Source organism: Notamacropus eugenii, chromosome 5 (assembly GCF_028372415.1).
Source record: "Notamacropus eugenii isolate mMacEug1 chromosome 5, mMacEug1.pri_v2, whole genome shotgun sequence".
In the NCBI taxonomy this organism is placed as follows: domain Eukaryota; kingdom Metazoa; phylum Chordata; class Mammalia; order Diprotodontia; family Macropodidae; genus Notamacropus; species Notamacropus eugenii.
In genome coordinates, this window is record NC_092876.1 from 427,667,253 (window position 1) to 427,687,218 (window position 19,966).

The 19,966-nt window shown below is 38.0% G+C and overlaps 1 long non-coding RNA gene across 1 annotated transcript in view; it reads right to left on the bottom strand.

Annotated features, from left to right (window-relative positions):
• Window positions 1–225: 225 nt before the first annotated feature.
• Window positions 226–19,966, bottom strand: part of LOC140507128 (uncharacterized) — a 30,167-nt gene continuing 10,426 nt past the window's right edge. The window contains exons 2-3 of the long non-coding RNA XR_011968203.1: window positions 1,885–2,036; window positions 226–602 (exon numbers count right to left, since the gene is read on the bottom strand). This is a non-coding gene — a long non-coding RNA (uncharacterized lncRNA). The remainder of the gene's footprint in view (window positions 603–1,884; window positions 2,037–19,966) is intronic.

Sequence of the window (19,966 nt, forward strand, 5' to 3'; positions counted from 1 at the left end):
CAAAGGATTTGATTTTCCTTTTTTATCCTTCGATCGTGATTGTGGGTTTTTTGTCTTTTTTTTTTTAATGATTCTTTCTTACCCTAACTACCTATGAACGCTTCACTTGCCTCACACACCCTTTAGGGGGAAAACCTCGGGCGACGTGCGATGGTGACACTGGATTTGGTTGGGCGTGCTCAAAGGATACCCTGGGGTTTCATAGGTATGGAAGCAGCCGAAAGATTTGGAAAGAAGGGTGTTAAAGCAAAGGTGGTTGTAGTCTATGATTCTGTTTATTTACTCAAAATTCAAAATGTAAACATCCAGTGGAGGTCTTTGTATTCTTTTCTCCTTGGGACAAAGTGAAGCTCCAGTTCAAACCACACTGCGTTTGGAGTCAAAAGAATCGGATTGGTTTCATGGCTCTGCCACAGCCTAGCAATGTGTGTGACCTTACAAGTCATTTAACCTCTTCCGAGCCTCAATTTCCTCCTTCGTAAAATGAGGGGTTCGGGTTAGATGGTCTCTAAAGTCCCAGTTCTAAAACTGCTGTCTCCTGAGCACAGTGCCAAATAATTATGGTCATCAATTAACCCAGTTTTGCAAAGAATCCACCTGACCTGAAAGATAACCCAGACTTAAAAATGGGTATACTGTCATTTTAAATGTGCTGCCCATTTTATCTCTGCCCATATTAATGGCTAATTATAATTGATTAGATATTATTAATATGGCACTAATTAAGCATACCATTTTCGCTTAATGGCCTGGTTACTTTTTCCACAATCCTATTTTTAAAATTCCACTTTGAAATTTCTTTCTGCTTTCCATTAAGTGACAACCTCCACAAAGTCACATGTTGTCATGAGGAGTCAAGAAACATACATTCTAAAGATACCGACTGTGTGGGTTAACTTTGGCAAAGTAACAACCTATATCAGTCTCAGCTTCTTGTCTGTAAAATAAGTATAGTAATATATTACTTGACTACCTCATAGGTTGTTTCCCATGAATGTCAAAGGGCTCCATATGTGATAAAAACATGTGTAAATATAAGTTATTACTATTTTTTTATTACATCACCTTAATTTCTCCAGGAGCAATGGGATAATTTTATTCTTCCCTTTTGTTGGACTGACCTTCTGTATGCTATGGTCAAAACCATTGTGGTTTAACTTTCAGGATGAATTCACATTTTGAAGCTGGCCCTATTTTGCCAAGTGGAGGTTCCCCCACAAGGGATCCTGGTTTTGGAATCACAGGGACTAGGTTCAGTTCTGGGAAGTCTGACCTCCAAAGATAGGCTTTTTCTAGAACTCTCTGACTCATTAACTCCATTCTTCCAAAGGAACTCTCTTAAAGTTTAGTATTGACTACTGCCAAGGAAGCAATGAACATGAGCTTGGACAGACTTCGGGAGATAGCGGAGGACAGAGGGCCCTAGCTTGCTATGACTCCTGGGGTCTCAAAGAGTTGGACATGATTAAACAACAAGAGTCTAGGATCTTCCCAAAAGAGATTGCTGGTGTTCCTTCTAGAAAGTTGTGAAATTCACATGTAAGCCTAGTCTGGCCAGGATGGGTTGGCCCTGCCCAGTTGGGGTAACATGGAGATGGCCTGGAAGGGCCTTTGGCACCATGGAAGTCTGAATTCCCTACAACTTGGGTAGGGGTAGCCTCCTTTGTTCCATTAGCCACTAACAATTAGATGAGCTTTTACCCAAAAAAAATTTACTTCAAAAAATATAATCACAAACATACAAACTTGCTCCAATATCTGGAAGATATACTCCTTCCCCCTCCTTCCATACACAATCTCAGTATCTATGGAGGGAAGGGAATTAGAGTCATCAATAACTTAGCTCCGTTCCTGTAGAGCCCCAGTTCCAAGTGCAAAACCCACCTTGAGCTCAAGTCCCAGGCTCAAGTCCTATGGCTTCTCAGGGCTTCTGTGCTGGGTGAGTTCACTGTACCATCCCCCACTGCAGTCCTGGCTTCAAGGAGCCATGTGGGGTCAACTTCCTGTCTTGTTAGGGTCATCTCCAATACCTAAAACTGAAGACAAACAATCCAGAATAGAAAAAAAATACCACCAGGCTAATTTCATGGAGGTGGGGTAAAAGAGAAGGAACAAGGGAAAGTCCTTTTTCTCTCACAGGTCTGGTGTTCATGGGGTGCAGCAGACAGGAGTTGCTGAAAAGAAGGCAAAAAAGAGTAGGTGATCCCAATCTCACTAGATGAATACAGTCAAAGAAGGTTACCCCCATCCATGTGGGAGGAGATGCAAAGGCCTATAAATGCTATTGAGATATGGTCCAAAATGTTTCTCAAGGGCAACTCCAAGGTATTGGAACTGGATATGTCCAGACCAGACCAGGGTCACAAGCCAAGTAGTAGGTGTCATCTATGGGACAGCTATAAATTTCCTCTTTCTTGTTCAGTCATTTCAGTCCTGGCTGACTCTTCATGACCCCATTTGGGGTTTTCTTGGCAGATACTGGAGTGGTTTGACATTTCCTTCTCCAGCTTATTTTACAGATGAGGAAAGCAAGGCAGACAGGGTTAAGTGACTTACCCACAGTCACGTAGCTGGTAAGTGTCTGAAGCCAGATTTGAACTTATGAAGATGAGTCTTTCTGACTTCAAACCTGGCACTCTATTCACCATGCTACCTAAATGCCCTTTATATTTTCTATACTAGAAAATAAATGCTTAAAATAAACACACACACTTAAACTAAAACTGTAAACTATAACTCACCATTCTCAGGAAATAAAAAATTCTTAGGAGAGTTGTGGATCTTCTAAACAGATGATTCATATTCACCTCAGATCTGTACTGTTTAAGCAACAATCCAAGGTCTACACCTTCTTGCCATCCAACCATGCTAGGGAATTGAGATCCAACTTCAGGCTCACCTGGATAAATACATACACTCACTGCAACTGTGAGTGTACCTACCATAGATAGTGCTGGGGAGGAGACAGGAATCCTCTCCCCCAGCAGGAAGTTCACCAGAGAGCCTTGAGAGTCTCAAACCATACCATCAAAAGAAAGGAAGAGAGTGAAAAAATTATTTCTTCTTTTAAAGCATATGAAGTATGTTTGCTCATATGACAATCATCTTGAACACAGTGTTCAATAACAGGAACCATGGGAACCAACAAGGAACCTCAAGTCACATGTGTACTTTATTAAGTACATTAAGTGCCAGAGCACATGTAAACCACCAGAAGGGGCCAACGCATAGGCCCACCCGCCATTCATGCTTTGAGGAATATCCCTCCCCCATCCAGCACACTGCAAATTAAATATATGTATATATATTATTACAATGAATGTAACATTATAAACAAACTTTCCTTTAAAATACATTTCTTGAAAATTGTTATTAACAGAAAAGAAAGTATAAACAACTCCCCAACTTGTACTCATATTGACAAGTTAGATTCTCAGAGAGTGGCTGCTATTTTGAGGTCTAGGGTAGATATATTGTGGATACCCACTCATAAAATTCTATCTGACAAGCCTCATTAACAATCAACCAGTAGACCAAATTAGCTTTCAGCAAAGGTATGCTAAGGAACATAGCTACAAAAAATTTCTCCCTTAAACCTAGGGAACACTTTTTCATTCAGTGTTCATGGAAAGCACTTACCTAGGATACACATAGGTTAAAAGCAGGTTAAATGGTTTGTCCAGGGTTACACGGCTAGTACATGTCTAAAGCTGAATTTGAACTCAAGTTTTCCTGATTCCAAACAATCACTTTATCCACTGTGCCACCTTGCTTCCTGAGGACCTAGAAGTCCTTTCTTCATAAAGTCCCTACATGGGTCCCCTTAGGTGGAGCATCTCTTCTGGGAATGTTGTTCAGCTCTAGGATCTGCTCCTCACCATAGCTGCAATCTTCTCTGCTGCCACTCCTTGAGTCGCTTTCTTCTTGTAGAAAGGAAGTTACCTCCACTAACCACCACCTAAAGGACAGTTTAGATGAAGCAGCAGGGCATGCTGAGAAGAAGACAGGAACATTTTTGCTATGGGACAAAACACTATACCATCTCAGCTAGCCCTTCCCCTCATACCTCAACAGTAATAGCCCAAGACTCTGAACGCCAATGCCTCAGGAAGGGTAGCACCCCCACAATCACTGCTCCTACTTCCATCTAGGACCTCAGAGCCTTATCTGAATGAAGAAATCACTGTGAAGAAGAGACTCACCTTTCTTATCACCAATTTTAACTTCTTAGCAACTATCACTGAAGGGTAGATAAGTCCAAGAGTCCTAAGAAATGCAACACTGCCTCCCACTCCCAGTCCAGTGCTTACATCATTGTGGGAAGCAACTCCCATGGAGATTCCATCTGGCAACTGCTTCAAGTAGGTGCTGCAGCCACAGGAAGTGAAGACACAGAAAAGACAATTCTTGCCACCAAGTCCCTGGCATTGGCAAATGGTTCAATATCAAGAAATGATAGGATTTTATATATGGAAATGACATGAAAGGTGCCACTGTACCCCAGGGACAATGAAACCTTTCACTTGACTTACAATTGTAACCTTCTGTATGTGTTTCTCTCCCATTAGAACATGAGTTCCTTGAGACTAGGGACTGTCTTATTTTTCTGTTTCTATCAACAGTGTTTTGCAAGAAGTGCATATAATAAATGTTTTTTTCTTTTTCAAAAGATAAATATTCTATCATAAATAAATTATTTATAATAAATGAATAAGTAAATAAATGAATGATCTTTCTTTTTGCCTTTCCATATCCACTTATGTCTAGACTCTAGAGAAGAGGTTATCTTCTCAGAATGGTGTTTTTAAATGCATAAAATTAAATCCATAGGATTAAATAGGAAGCAAAATATATTTAAATAGTTATCAAAAGTTTTTGTATAAAGACAAGTTCAGTGACTCTACATTAAGAACCCCTGATCTAGAATGTATGTCTCTGCTCCCTCAATTGTGCCTCTTGAATCAAAGGACTCTTCTAAACTGCTAGATAGGGTTTCCCATTCTGCTAAAAATGCCACAGCTTGTGGGGACATCCCTGATGTTCCTGGTGCTGCTGTGGCTCCTTATTACCAATTTATATCAGTGGATCAGTTGCCCCTTCTCCTCAAAGATCTGGGACTTGATGCTTCCAAAGTACATAAGTGAAGCCTGGGTTTTCTAATCTTTACCGTCTTCTATAGTCAGTCACCCTAGTACTATATTCCTTCAGGGGACAAACATATTACTTTCTTTTTTCTATTTGCTTTTCTTTCTTGCACACTCTTTCTTTTATCTGTATGAAAATCCTTGCAATGGTGCCTCTTCTGTGTTTCTTATATCCCTGAGGTTAGAGTTGTCCAATAATAACCCTCAGGCTATTTAAGAGGTGAAAGACTAGTAGAAGACCTTTAGGAACTTGTTACCAAGAAGTGTGGTAAGGGTAACATCTACTAGGGTCTCTGACACAAAGGCTGGGTTAATTTTTCCCTAAAAGGCAGGGAAGCTGTCTCTAAGACTTCATTATTCCAAGGAACCATGACTCAAGCCACTGACATGATCATCCTAGTTACCTGCGATTTTAAAAGGCTAGCTGCTGAGGAGTTAGTGCTCTTCAGAACTGATGGATATTCCACTGACATGTGAATTAACACACCCTGCTGACCCAATAGTTTTTTTATAGAGACAAGTGGGACAACATTTGCTTCAACCAGCAATGTATCCATGCTGAATATTCTTTTCATGTTATGTCTAAGTAAACATCTCTGCACCTTGTCTTACTGAGAATAATATCCCTTCTTTCCCGACGATAATAATACCAGTAATATCAATTTATCAAAGTTGTTGTAACAAATGAAGGGCATAAAATTTATGCAAAGCATTTTATAAAACTTAAAGCAATATGTAAACGTTAGAATTTTTATTATTATCATAATAACTTCCCCCTTATTCAATCTTTATTTCTGTTAAAAATTATTTTGAAGTATTCATACAGGTCTCTTGTATGTCTTGATAGATTAATGCTAAAATATTTGATTAATTTTTTTATTATTGTAGGTTGTATTTCTCTTTCTAAAGATCCATTTCCATGGATTTTTGTTGGTAAGACTATAGAAATGCAGATTACTGGAGTGCATTTATTTTATTCCCCAGAGCTTAAAAAAGATCTTACTCCCTCAGTTTTTTGTTATTGAGTATATTTAGTGTTTAAGATATAAAATCATGTTATCTGAGAATAGACTTTTTAATTTTGGCATTGCTACTCACAAGACATAGGAGACCAGATGGTAGGTAGAAAATTTCCCATTGTTTAGCTGATTGGAACCCCTGGAGAGCCATAGAGACTGTGACTGAAAAGCCAGCCTCTGTCTCATCCCAAGGGATAGGGGACATCAGAAGTGAGAAAAAACAAGACCTGAGAGCATAGAGCTGAAGTGAGCATGGGACACAAGAGAGAGCATCCTGGGGGACCTGGAGTGGACCCAAGGTCGCTGCTTCCATCAACACAAGCAAAGACACAGACAGGAAAACTGACGTAGCTCTCACTACAGCCACTACTACAGCTGCCACCACTGTGGCATGGATCAAGAGACCCCCAAAGTCAGTAGAATGGAACAAGCAGCAGCAGTTAGTAGTAAGTAGAAGCAAAGTTGCAGAAGTGAGGTCATCAGAAATAGATTCCAGAGCCAAGAGGTACATGTGGGCAGATCTTCATATTGCTGAACTTGATGGGGTGCTTGAGTACCTGCGCTTGGACCCCAATTCTAAAATCACATTTCTCTCTCTAGCCTCAAAACATTATCCTAGGCATTCTCCCCAGCACAAGGACAGCCTGCCCTAGCAAAATCTTTCTCTCTCTTCCTGGTATAATAGCCAACTGCACCTATAGAATTTATCAGTTTGAACCAGCTATGAACTGGCTGAGCTGGCTGTATACTAGGCCAGTTACTATTCACTGACCAATCATATGCATCCTAGACTTAAACACATGTATACTCCTTTACACTTATCTTGTCTAACAAGACATTGATGAGAGCAGCCTGGATGTTCCTTAGTCAGTTGACTCGGTGCCTTTTCATGCCTAAAAGCACACCTCCATGTAGCCCCCCCACTTTGGGCTTATTTCCAAATGAACTCTGGGTAAAATACCTTCAAAGTAGATACTAAAAGTGCATGTTCCTTAATGAACTAGGAACTAATGAACCACTTCTTAACCACTTCCTAATCCCACCCTGAGTGTATCTGGCACATTATAGATTACTCTACATAAACTTTACCTATAACCTCTTTAAAATGGCAGTTCCCTAAGAACTCTTGCCCAATGAAAAGTGTAATAAATCTTTACCACCTTGATTGCAAGAATGCTTGAGTCTGCGAATTCTTTTCCAGATGGTCCATGCAGGGAACTCCAGTCTTGGGGTTCCTGTATCTTCCTGACCCTCATCAAACTCACTCATTGAAGTCCAGAGTGATTCCATTTCCTCTCTCCTTTTTTCCACTCTGAGAGAGCAAGTTTGTTCCAAAGTTTATCTGTGTTTTTAACAAATTATTTAAATTCTTATTCACTTAGTCTTTTAACCTGATACTAAGATAAAACTGTGGTTAACCATGGCATTACTATTAAATGTTAAAAACTGTTCAACTGTTAAAATGTAGCTGAGGCAGAGGTAATGGGCTGAGAGGTACGTGAAATGTAAATCTTGTTTCTGTAGATCTAGATGAGTCCCGACAAACTAGTTTAATGGCAATTGCGTTGGGTTTTGAGTAGGGAGTTGTTATTGCTGAGGCAACCTCTATTTATCTCTACCAATTGTCTCTTTCCTGCTTAAGATATTTCCCCCTTAAGGACAAAACTCGGGAAGTAACTTGAAAGAAAAGTTATGCATGGGGAAAGAACTGGGAAAGAGAGGGTTGAAGATCAAAAAGAAGTTACTAGCCACCTCCTCAATAATTCCTCAATAACTCAATGCCAGCAACAACATACACAAGTACTAGATATATTACCTTTATTTATCATATTACTTTTATATTACATATTTTTATATATTATATTTTTATATTATACATTACATTTTTATAGTATATATTTTGTCATGTTACTTTTGCTAACTTTCCTAACTGCATCAAAGAGGAGTGGCAAGAGTGGACATTTTTACTTTACAACATTTTTTTAAAGTGGGAATGATTCTAATGTTTCTCCATTGTAAAATTATATTAATTCATGGTTCAAAACATATACTTTTTTTATCATGTTGAGGAAAAAAAGCCTTCAAATCAGACTTTATCATTGTAGATGAATGTAATATTTTATCAAAGGTTTATCATCATGATTAAATGAAATAGTTTCATTGTTTTTCTTGTTAATATATGTAATATGTTCTCATGTGTCTCAGAGAGGCAAGAATAGATATCTCCACCATCTCCTTCCCTCCTCCTTCCTGCCCTTCTTCCAAAAGAAACTTAAATTGCTGCCAAGAAGGGAAGCAAAAGCTAAGGTCAGAGGTTGGTTGGCCACTCTGCTGTCCTCAAAGAGATGCAGTACCAGGCTAAAATTAAATCTATCTGCTCCCTTAAATATTATTAGTCTAGGGGATGTAATTCTTAGGTTTAAGCTAAACTCATGATTGCTATTCATTAATGGGTAAAAGGATGAGCCCAGTGTATAGATATACAAAGCTTGACTTCTTTCCCAATAAATACCAATACTTCAATGAACATATGACAAATAATGAAGAAACTCATCTATCCACATTGATAGGAAAGCAGAAATAAGAGACAGTACAGATTGAAGAAGTATTCCCATTTGGAGCAAGGCATCTCAGCTCAACTGAAGGGTCCTAGATCTCATCCAAGAGGAAATTCCCCAAAGTCTCTTGTATAACAAGCTGAGAATAAAAACATGATTGAAGTTCCACGTGCCATATTCTTCCTAGAGTCTCCCTTCATGACCTTGAAGAGATATTGGAATTCTACATATATTCTTTCTTGATTCTGGAAGTGAGAAGAGCCTGGAGAGACTATTGGAACTGGATTTCTCTTCTCTCCCATTTTCACCAACTCTGCCCTGCCTCTTACATAGGCTCAAGGCATTGCTCTCCATCAATGAGGAGAGAGTCCCATATAATTAACCTGAGACAATGGTTATATATAACTTACCATATTGCTCTACTCCCTTGGTTCTTGCTTCTAGTTATAAATTTTACTTGATCATAAAGGACCATTTTTTTAAGTGACCTATTTAATGTTAGAAGGTATTTTATTTGATATCTTGACCTCAGTATTTATTACTGACATTAGTAATTTTATTAGCCCATTTTTTGCATAGTTTAGGGATCAAACTATATTTACCTCATAGACATATTTTGCCTTTTTCTGATAACTGTGGGCTGTAGTGTTCAGTCCATACTCAAATTATTTTGTATTTATTTAGCTGTTTTCATATTGCATCTTCTATAAAAATACAGACTAAAATGACACTGAATTTTATTTCTGTCTCTATATCCCTAGCAGAGCAGTGACTGGCATGTGTTAAATTTAATTTAATAATAAATATAATTAAATACTAATTGTTTGTTGATTGATTTTAATACTTTATCCAATGCTATTTTAAATTTATCTTTGTTATCTTTATATTCTGTTGGAAGGCTGCTAAAATATTCCACTGTGGTTGATTTTTAAAATCTCTTTCTTTTCTCAAGGCTATAATCTTTTTCCTTACAAATTGTACCATAGAATTATTAGATACATATGTTTAAATTTGACATATTTTCATTTTGAATACAATCTTTTAGTATAATATCATGTCCTTATTAATCTCTTAATGGCTATCTTACATTGACTTATCTAATATCAGTGCCAGTCCCACTTTTCATGAGTTAGATATCTCAAATAAATTTGAGATCCAACCTTGTGAGGTTGATCTCTCACTTTATTTAATCTACTGAGTTTAAATCTATGTAGATCTTTTGAGATTAAATGTTTTTCCTACAAACAACATATCAGATTCTGCTTTTTAAATATATTTTAACTCTTTTCCTCTTTGTGGGGGTTTTAGTTCAATTACATTTGGCATTACAATTATTAAAATTGGCTTCACCCATTATTTATTAAATAATTATTCATGTTATTAGGAGGGAATACAGTCTTCTTTATTCTTATTATTGTTGTCATCAACCCAAATGAATATTAGAGAATAGATATTCAAGATATATGAAATAGAGAAGCATACCAAGTAGTTGGAAAATAGTATGGATGTTACTACTACTAAGGCAATTTAGAAAACATCAATAACTATAAGTTTGTATATCTCATTTACCATCTCTGCAAAATCATGATGGGAATAATGTATATACGTACTGAGGCCAACCTTGATACAAGGAAGGAATGGTTATGCTTTTATAACAAAAGACACAATTGACTCAAAGATGCAAAGGATATAGAATTCTGTGTGTTGATTGTAACATAGCATTTGATTCAATAAAGCAAAATTTCACATTAAAGGCTCTCTCCCAACATATGTATCCTATCCATCTATCTATCTATCTATCTATCTATCTATCTATCTATCTATCTATCTGTCTGTCTGTCTGTCTGTCTGTCTGTCTGTCTGTCTGTCTGTCTGTCTATCTATCTATGTTAATTTCATATAATATTCATTGAAAGATACTACTATGAAGATAACTTTATTTTCAACTCTGCCTATAAATAGCAAGAGAGACATAAAGGAGAAAGGTATGCTCACCAAAGTTATTGTCTAGTACAGAGTCCAAATGGAAGGAGTAATTCTCTAAAGATGGTAAGGTACTGAAGATACTCATGTTTATAGATGATATTGTGCTGATTGTGTCAAGCTTGACAATTAAAAAAAAAGACTCCTAAGAAGGACCCATAATCACTATGTGCGGTCTTCCAATGCAGACAGGAAAAACTAATTGGAAGAACAATACTTATTGTCCAGATTATGCAACTGGATGGAGAGACCTCTGCTTGAATAGGCAATCCAGAGGAACAATGAAATGGATCCAGAATTGAACAGGAGGAGGTCAATGAACTTTGAAAAATTGTTCATGGATCTTAGTGACACCAAGCTTCTCCCTGAGAGAAAGACCTATCTTTCAAATACCAACATCTTTTAGTGATGTTTTTTTCCTCCTGAAAAGCATGTAGTATGAAAGCATATGAAGAATCAGAATTATGGGTCACTTAAGAGGTAATGGAAATTGTATTATGGTCAGGAGTAGTTTGTGCCATATTACCAATGAAGAGTTTCTCACAATGACCCTCTGTGCTCACTCCCCTAACTGGTACCAGTAACTAGATCCCAAGAGGAACGGCTGCTACTATACTCTGTGATCTAGGAGTAACTCTCTGGGTGGTTTTTATTCTAACAATGTAGTTCATGAGCCCTCACTGATGTGCTGCCCCTTAGCCAGTAGACTTAATTAGATTTTTTAGAAAAGGCATTCACTCAAATGGAATAGGTGATATATAAAGCATTTCCCCTTAACACTCTCCCACAAACACAAAGTCTGGGAGGGAAAGAGTGGGCATGAACTTAAAGTATAATGACAGGCATATGTGTAAGGAAAACATATGAACCTACAATACTAAGTAAAGTATCAGCGCATCACCTCATTACCCTTTCTCTGGAGAATCTTCATGAAGTTCCCTGAAGCTCGTATATTGGTTTTAGTCTAGGAGCAGCTGTTCTACTGATAGACTGAACTGGGATTTTCACTGGGCTCAGCATCTCTAATGGATAGATAGCTCAGCTGGGCTAGCTCCTTGCATTGATTAGATTGGTCAATGCTCTGCTAGGATGGGTCAAGCAGGTAGCTTGGATGCTGAGCTGGCCCCTTCTATGATTCATTTGCTGCTAGGATGGGCCAGGTAGGTTACTTATCTGCTAGGCTGTTACTAGACTAGGCTAGATAGGTCTCTTAGCCATGGTGAAGCTGCTGTTGGACTCGGTTAAGCAGCTCACTTGGCCATTTGGATGTATCTGTCCAGAGTTAATTGGCTGGACTCCTTCTTCAATGGACAGCTGTAGTCCCCATAACCTTTAACTTTTGGCTCTGTTGAATGTTACAGTACTCTTTTTAACTAGAAGGTTTCAGAACTCTTTCAACAAAGACAGCAATCCCTAGCCTAGAATTGACAGAAGCCTCTCCTCTTTTGATTCCTTCAGACTTAGCTCTGAGGTTTATCATATCTAGACAGGAGGTGGGAGAGACCCAGCCTCTCCTATTTAGCCATCCTTCCTGCTTCAAAGGTATCTCTCCATTTTGGACTCATCTTTAAAAAAAACAAAACAAAACATCTGATGGCTAGCCAAGTTGCACTTACCAGACTTCTGCCTACTCCCTATCAGATAGAAGCTAAGATGGTGTGCTGGTGGCCCCAAAGAGATAAATCCTACATAACAGTGATTGGGATTACAAGCTGTAGCCATCATAAGATCAATAAAACAATGCTCATCAAAACCCACACCTGTTTATTCTAATTCTTCTATACAACATGGCTAATGTGAAAATCTGTTTAATAGGAATGTATATGTAGAGCCTATATCAGATTGCATGCTGTTTTGGGGGTGGGAGGGGGGAGAAAATTTACAATTTATGGAAGTGAATGTTGAAAACTAAAAATAAATAAACTTTAAAAAAATAAAGATTAAAAAAACCCTGCACACTCCCAGTACTAATCATGCAAGCAGAGGAGAATAAAGATGCAATGCCCCACTAAGGGCACCAGGATGATATCAGAGTGTTATCAACAATCCTGCAGGATCCGAAGGGTGTGTGGCCCTGGATCCATGTGTGGGACCCGATTGCACCTGGTCAGAGCATTTGCCTCATGTCCAAGTTCCCTGATCACATGTAACCCTATATTGAATCCTCCATGTTTGGTCTGTTGTCATATGTGTTCCTTATGTATGTGATCTTCATGGCCATACATATTCTGTATATAGCTGACCTCCTCATTGCTTGTGTGATGACCTCTGGGACAGTGTATAGGGAAGTGGAAGGAAAAGATCACATCTTGTCCCTTTGTTTACTATGCTCTTTGATAAAATTCCTTTTGTTTGAGCTAAGTTAAACACGTTAGTGGGAACTCCTGAGCCATGACTCTGAGTAGGTGCTATACTTAAAATGCCTTGAATCAGGCCAACAATTCTACTTCTGAGGAGTTCACTGTAAGGAGGGGTGCCCCATATGCTACAATAATTTTATACATACATTTCTAGCTTTATTTACAGTATTCATTGTGTATTTTTCTTTTTTACCTTTTAAATGATTTTCTATCTAAATTTTTAGGTTTCTACCTATATTTGTTACTCTAACTGTTCTCTCACACTGAGTGGTTTAGGGGAAGGCAAAAAGATTAAATGCAAGAAGGCTTTTCCTTTTATTCTTCGCTATTTAATATCATTTGCCAGAAGGTAGGCAAGAGATTAAATCTGTTGAACCAAATAACTGTGGAATTGTAAAGCTGAGAAGGGACCTCAGAGGTCACAGAGGTCATGCTAAAATAAGATTTTGGGATTATCTCTACTATTTCTGTCTATCTCATGCCCTCCCCTCCTTTAGCCCCTACGCCACACTTGACAGCCATGACTATCTATATAGCATTTGTGACTTCATTCACATAGCTTGCTAGGACACCACTACAAAAAAGAATCTGTACAACAAAGCTGTTTCTGTTATAGTGGATGACCCATAGCAACTGTACGTGGTTGTTGGGGCTAAAATGAATGGAAAGAGCTAACATAATGCTGTCTACATAATAAACACTCAACAAATACTGGATTGATAGATTCTTTGAAGCAAATAATTCTGCATAACAAATACTTTCTCCACTCCAGATAACAAAAACATCACTTTATAAAGAAAAAAAAAACTTGACCATGGTATTATTAAAAGAAGCAAACCATGCAGTTAATTTTCACTTATGTACAGATGATGAGGAAGGAGGAAAAAAATCTAATGAATAAATAGGACTCTCTAAATTAAATCAGCATAAACATTAATTCTCAGTGACTCCAAAACAAAGGAGAATATAGGGGGATGAGAAAAACATAAGAAAAGAGGCTTAAGGCTACAGACAGAAGCCTTGTATCTGTATCACATTAATATTTTCCTCCAGAAGGGAGTCAGAGGCCACACATGAATGCTGAAACAACAACCTTTTAGAACAAATAAATTTATATCTAAATTCTATCAACTATTTAAAGAGCATTTAATCTCTCTCTCTCAAGAATGAAATAAAACAAGCTGTTAAACTCCTTTATTAGACCCAAAGGAAAGATAAAGACAAGATAGAGAACTACAGACCAGTATCATTAAACAGTGGTGCAAAATTTTTAAATAAATTATTAGAAAAGAAACTAGACTATATAGGCAAAAAAGTTGATTGTTCATTATGACCAAATTGGAATAATACCAGATATGTAAGAAGAATGGTTCAACATTAAGAAAGCAATGAGGATATGTAATTATTAAAAACAATGGTAACAAAATACATGATATATGAATAGATGCAGAGTCTTCAACAAAAAGCAGTACTCATTTACGCTTAAAAAGCATTAGAAATACAGGAATGGAATGACCTTTTCTTAATATAATAAAAAGCATTTATTTTTCTTTTAAAAAAAGAGCTAGCTTCATTTTTCATGGAGTAACACGGAAATGCTCCCACTACATTCAGGGATGAAGCAAGGACGCCCCCTGTTGTCTGAACTTAAAGAAAAACTTCTTACCAATTACAAAGAATGGCTGCTTTGGGAGCTAAAGGGTACTTCACTCTAGAATGTTGTTGAGTGGATTCTTTTTAAGGTAAGGGTTTGGCTAGATGAGCTTTGAGGTCCCTTCCAATTTTGGGGTTTTCTGATTGCATAATTATTTAATATAGGACTAAAAATGCTATCTAAAGCAATGTAATTCAAACAGTCACGAACCTATAATCTCATCCATCTGACTATTTCTCTCTAAATAATTCTTTCTAAATAATTAATACAGTTTTTAATCCATCCACATCTACTTATTCTGTGTTACTCTTGTTCATGTAGTCCCATAACTTCATCAAAGAGGATCCACCCAATATATTGGAGACTTTACTTGGTTTCCTTTTACTTGATTAAGATGCCAGTTGAGGACTCAGGCTATATATCTTTCATTCTTTACCTTTTTAAAAGTAAATTAATTTATTTTTTGTTACATTTTATTTTCTGGACTATGTCTCTCCCTTCCTCCTCACCTCACAATAGAGAAGGCTACCATTTGGTACAGATTTATAAATATATGTAAACCCATACGATGTATATTTCTATTTTTCAGTTCTTTTTCGGGAGCATCTTCCTTATAGGTTCTTTATAGTTGATTTGAATATTTCTAGTACTCAGAATAACTTGGTTGTTCCCAATTATCCTTCAAACTATATTATTCTTTACCTCTATCACTAAGTAGCTCATTTTCTCTTCTAATCATATATTTTCCTCATGACACCTTTTTACTCCTATAAACTTTAAAATTCCTCATTGATTATTTGTTGCAACCTAATCATACTCACATGTACCTCTTTATTACCTCTTTGTGATACTCCACTGTAACTGTTCAAAGACCTGTTATTTCAATCTCACAGTTATACAAAAACGCTGGCAGAATATTGATTTCTGGGAGAAAAATTTGGGGTCATTTAAGTCAATCAGTAAATAGATATTTATTAAGTACCTACTATGTGCCATACACTGATAAATGCCAGGAATACAAAAAAGAGGCAAAAATTAGTCCCTGTCCTCCAGGAGTTCATAGTCTAAATCTCATATAAGTATATAAATATGTATAAACAAGCTATATACAAACAGGCTATGTTGAATAATATAATATATATGAAGCTGAATATATATAATACTATACATACATTGTTGAATATACAATGTTGAATAAATAGGAAATAGGATAAATAGGAAAACAATTAAAAGAGGGGTTAAAAGAGAATTAAGAAGGTTTGGGAAAGGCTTCCTGAAGAAGATAGGGCTTTACATGAAACTTAAAAGAAGCCAAGGAAGCCAGGAGGAAAGGAGAGCATTCCAGGCATGCAGAACAGCTAGAGAAAATGCCTGGAGTCAAGGGATGGAGTGTCTCTTTTGAAGCACGGTCAGTAGGCCAGTGTCACTGGTTCAAAGGGAGGGCATAAGGTACAAGAAACTTGAAAAGGTAGGAGGAATGGAAGTTATAAAGGGCTTTGAACACCAAACAAAGAATTTTGTATTTGATCCTTGAGTCCAAAGGGAGCTGCTACAGTTCACTGAACAAGGTGGTGGTGGCATGGTCAGACCTGCATTTTTTTAGGAAAATCACTTTGGTGACTGAGTTGAGAATGGATTGGAGAGACTGGGCTAAGACTTGAGACAGGCACACCTGGTACCAGTACAGGTGTGACGTGATGAAGGCTTGTACTATGGTAATGGCAGTGTCAGAGGAGAGGAGGCATCGTTTTGGAGGGATGATATAAAAATTAAATTGACAAGTCTTGGCAACAGTTTGGAAATGGAGTTAACTTTGGAACTGTCTGTATGCAATCTAGTCCACTTCTCTGTTCCCATTTAATCTTGGACTAAACTAATTTTCCATTTATACCATTTACACAGTCCTACTCTGATGACTCATTGTGATAGGACCACTATCTACCAGGATTCTCTGCTTCCCCCTTGGTTTTTCCCAGAAAATTTAATGAAGCTGGCAACTGACCTAAGGGACTAAGGCTCAGATTGTACCTTCCTGATAACCTCTGGCCATATTGATTTGACTTTCTAGTCACCTAAAAGGATTTAAAAAACCCAGCCTGTGTATACTGGGAACCTTTAGACTTGGCAGACGTCTCAAGGCCATGCAAGCCATCGTACCTTTCTTTGCTGACCAGATAGAGGTCACATATACCTAGGATAAGTGTTTGAGTATCCTTATCGAGTATCATTTCGGTTGTATTTGTCCTTCACTTTCGAAGAGGAACATGACATCAGAGAAATGATTTGCACTTGATTGTTTTGAGTGAGGGAGGGCTGCCCAGCCTCACTTTCTCCTCCTGGGTCATCCGGATCCAGTGACCAGATATTCATCAGGATTTTGTTATTTTTGTTATTGATATGGTCAATTATATTGACAGTTTCCCTATCAATTTCCTAATATTGAACCTATCCTGCATTGCTGGTATAAATCCCACCTGGTCATTGTCTATGACATTGCTGTCATCTCCTCGCTGGCATTTTATTGAACATTTTTTTGCATCAATATTCATTAGGAAAATTGGTCTAGAAGTATCTCTGGTTTTTTTTTCTTCCTGGTTTAGGTATCAGCACCATATTTGTGTTGTAAAAGGAATTTGGCAGGACTCCTTTGCCTCTTTTTCCAAATAGTTTACACAGTATTTGGCTGGAGCTTTTTATACCTTTAAGTGACCAGGAAGCTGAGGCCAATTCTTCTTTTACGGAAGACAAATTCCTAAGGATTAAGGAAAGAGGAGGGACCTTGGCCTCCCCATATTTGTGAATGGAGGAAGAAAGCTGGTCACAGGTTGGTTAATATTACTTCTATCACAGGACCCAACACGGAAGGATGAGAGCAAGTAGGAAAAGTAACCTAGAGAAACTACATGATTAATTACTTAATCATAATTATTAATATAAATGTTGTTCTTCCAATGTGTTAATCCTGTCTTTATTTTGTAAGATGTTTTGCAGCTGGATTCATATAGTTCCTGAATGAATCTTGGTAGATCACATTACCAAATATTTTATAGTTTCTGTAGTTATTTTGAAAGGAATTTTTCTTCTTAGTTCTTAGCTAGGTTTTGTTGCTAATATACATGAATTCTGATGATTTATGTAGAGTCATATCCTCTCATTTTTGCTGAAGTAATTGTTTCAATAAATTTTTTGGTTGATTCTCTAGGATTCCCTAAGCACATCATATCCCCTTCGACACTCCATAAATTTGCTTCCTTTTTGCTTATGGTTATTTCTTTGATTTCTTTCCCTTCCCATTCCTATAGCTAGCATTTCTTGAATGATGTTAAATATTAGTGGTGACAATAGGCATCCTTTGCTTTTCTTCATTACATATAATGTTGATCTTGGATTTACCTAATATTTACCATACTAACAAAAGGTCGATTTATTCCTATGAATCAGTTTGGCAGTTAGATTAGAGAGGGAAGAAATCTGAGACCAGGAGGTCGCCATGTAGAGTTTAGAGAAAGAAGAAAAGAGGTCCAGGACACAACAAGAGTAAAACCTTAAGACAAAACATTAAGGCTCTCTTAAGGTTTTATCCCAGGTAAGGGAGTAGGATATGGATGATGGATTCAGACAATAGTCAATCAACAAGCATTTACTGTAAGTCAGGAACTGTGTTAAAGTAGTAGGCTTACAAAGAGAAGCAAAAAAACAGTCCCTGCTTTCCAGGAGCTCATTGAGATAACCTGCAAACAATTACATACAAGCAAAGCATGTGTGTAGGAGTGTGTGTGTGTGTGTGTGTGTGTGTGTGAGAGAGAGAGAGAGACAGAGAGAGAGACAGAGACAGAGAGAGAGAGAGAGACAACCAGAAAGGGATTGTGTGCGTCTTTCGTTGCTGAAGAAGACCATGCCATCAGAGAAATGATGACATGACATGCACTTGACTTTGTTTTGAGTGAGGGAAGGCTGTGCAGGTCACCAGCCTCACTTCTCCTCCAGAGCCATCTGAATCCAGTGACCAGATATTCATCAGGATGACTGGGGATGACCTGGGAAAGGAGAGGGGAGGGGAAAGCTGAGAAGAAAGGGTAACAAAGCTAATGACAATAGTTAACATTTATACGTCACTTACTATGTGTCAGGCACTGCTAAGCACTTTATAATTATTATCCCATTGGATCCTCACAACAACCCTGGAAAGTAGGTGCTATTTTTATCCCCATTTTAAAGATGAGGAAACCGAGGTTTAAAGTGACTTGCCCAGGGTCACACAGTTCATATCTACCGCTGGATTTGACCTCCAGGCCCAGCACTCTATCCACTGTGTCACCTAGCTGCAAAATCAAGAAGAGGAGAACCCCAATAGTAGCAGAACCAAAAAGTGGAGCACAGAGAGAATCCAGGAGGAAGGGGTGGTCAAGCATCAGAAGCTGCAGATGGATCCAAAAGGATGAAGATGAAGGAAGGCTCTGCAGTTTGGAAATTAAAAGATAACATAACTTTGGAGTCGAGAGGCCAGAAGCCAGATTTCAAAGGGCTGAGAAGCGAGTGAGAAGACTGATGTTAGGAAGGGTAAACAGGTTTTAATAGGAGTTTTGTTATAAAGAGAGAAGAATTACATGATATAGTGGACGGGGGTAGAATGGAAAGCTTGATTAAAGAAGGAAAGGTCTTAAACAACTTCAAAGAATCAGTCAATCATCAATAAGCATTTATTAAGTGCTTATTATTGCTGGTTGTTCTGGTTGTTCATGGTTTTCAGTCATGTTCCACTCTTCGTGTTCCCATTTGGTGTTGGCACTATGTGTGATGGGGTACAGACTCCGGGAACCTACTTGAACTCTCCACCAATCTTTCCACTTGTTCTGGCCTTCAACTGAGGCCAAGAGCCTTTCATTATTGCTTGGTCCAATTGCCACTGGCTGCTTCTCATCCTTGATGTTATAAAGTACCCTTCCCACCCTAGCCCTCCATTCCTATTCTTGATCCTATCAAAGTCCCACTCTCTTGGTTCTGACCTCTAGTCACCCTAGTTCCATCAAGATTCTCCTTAGACTCCTGCCCAAGACCCTCGCTAAACCCCTCCTCCCATCACCCCTGACTACTAGATCACCCCCCAAATCCTTCCCACAGTCTTTCTGTATGTAAGATCCTTCCTGCCTCCATGAAGGTGCTCATATTTAATCTTGCTCAGATTGTATATTGGCCTCTTGTCAATACAAGTGTCACAAAGGGTGAGGCTTCTTAAAAGTCAACCCAA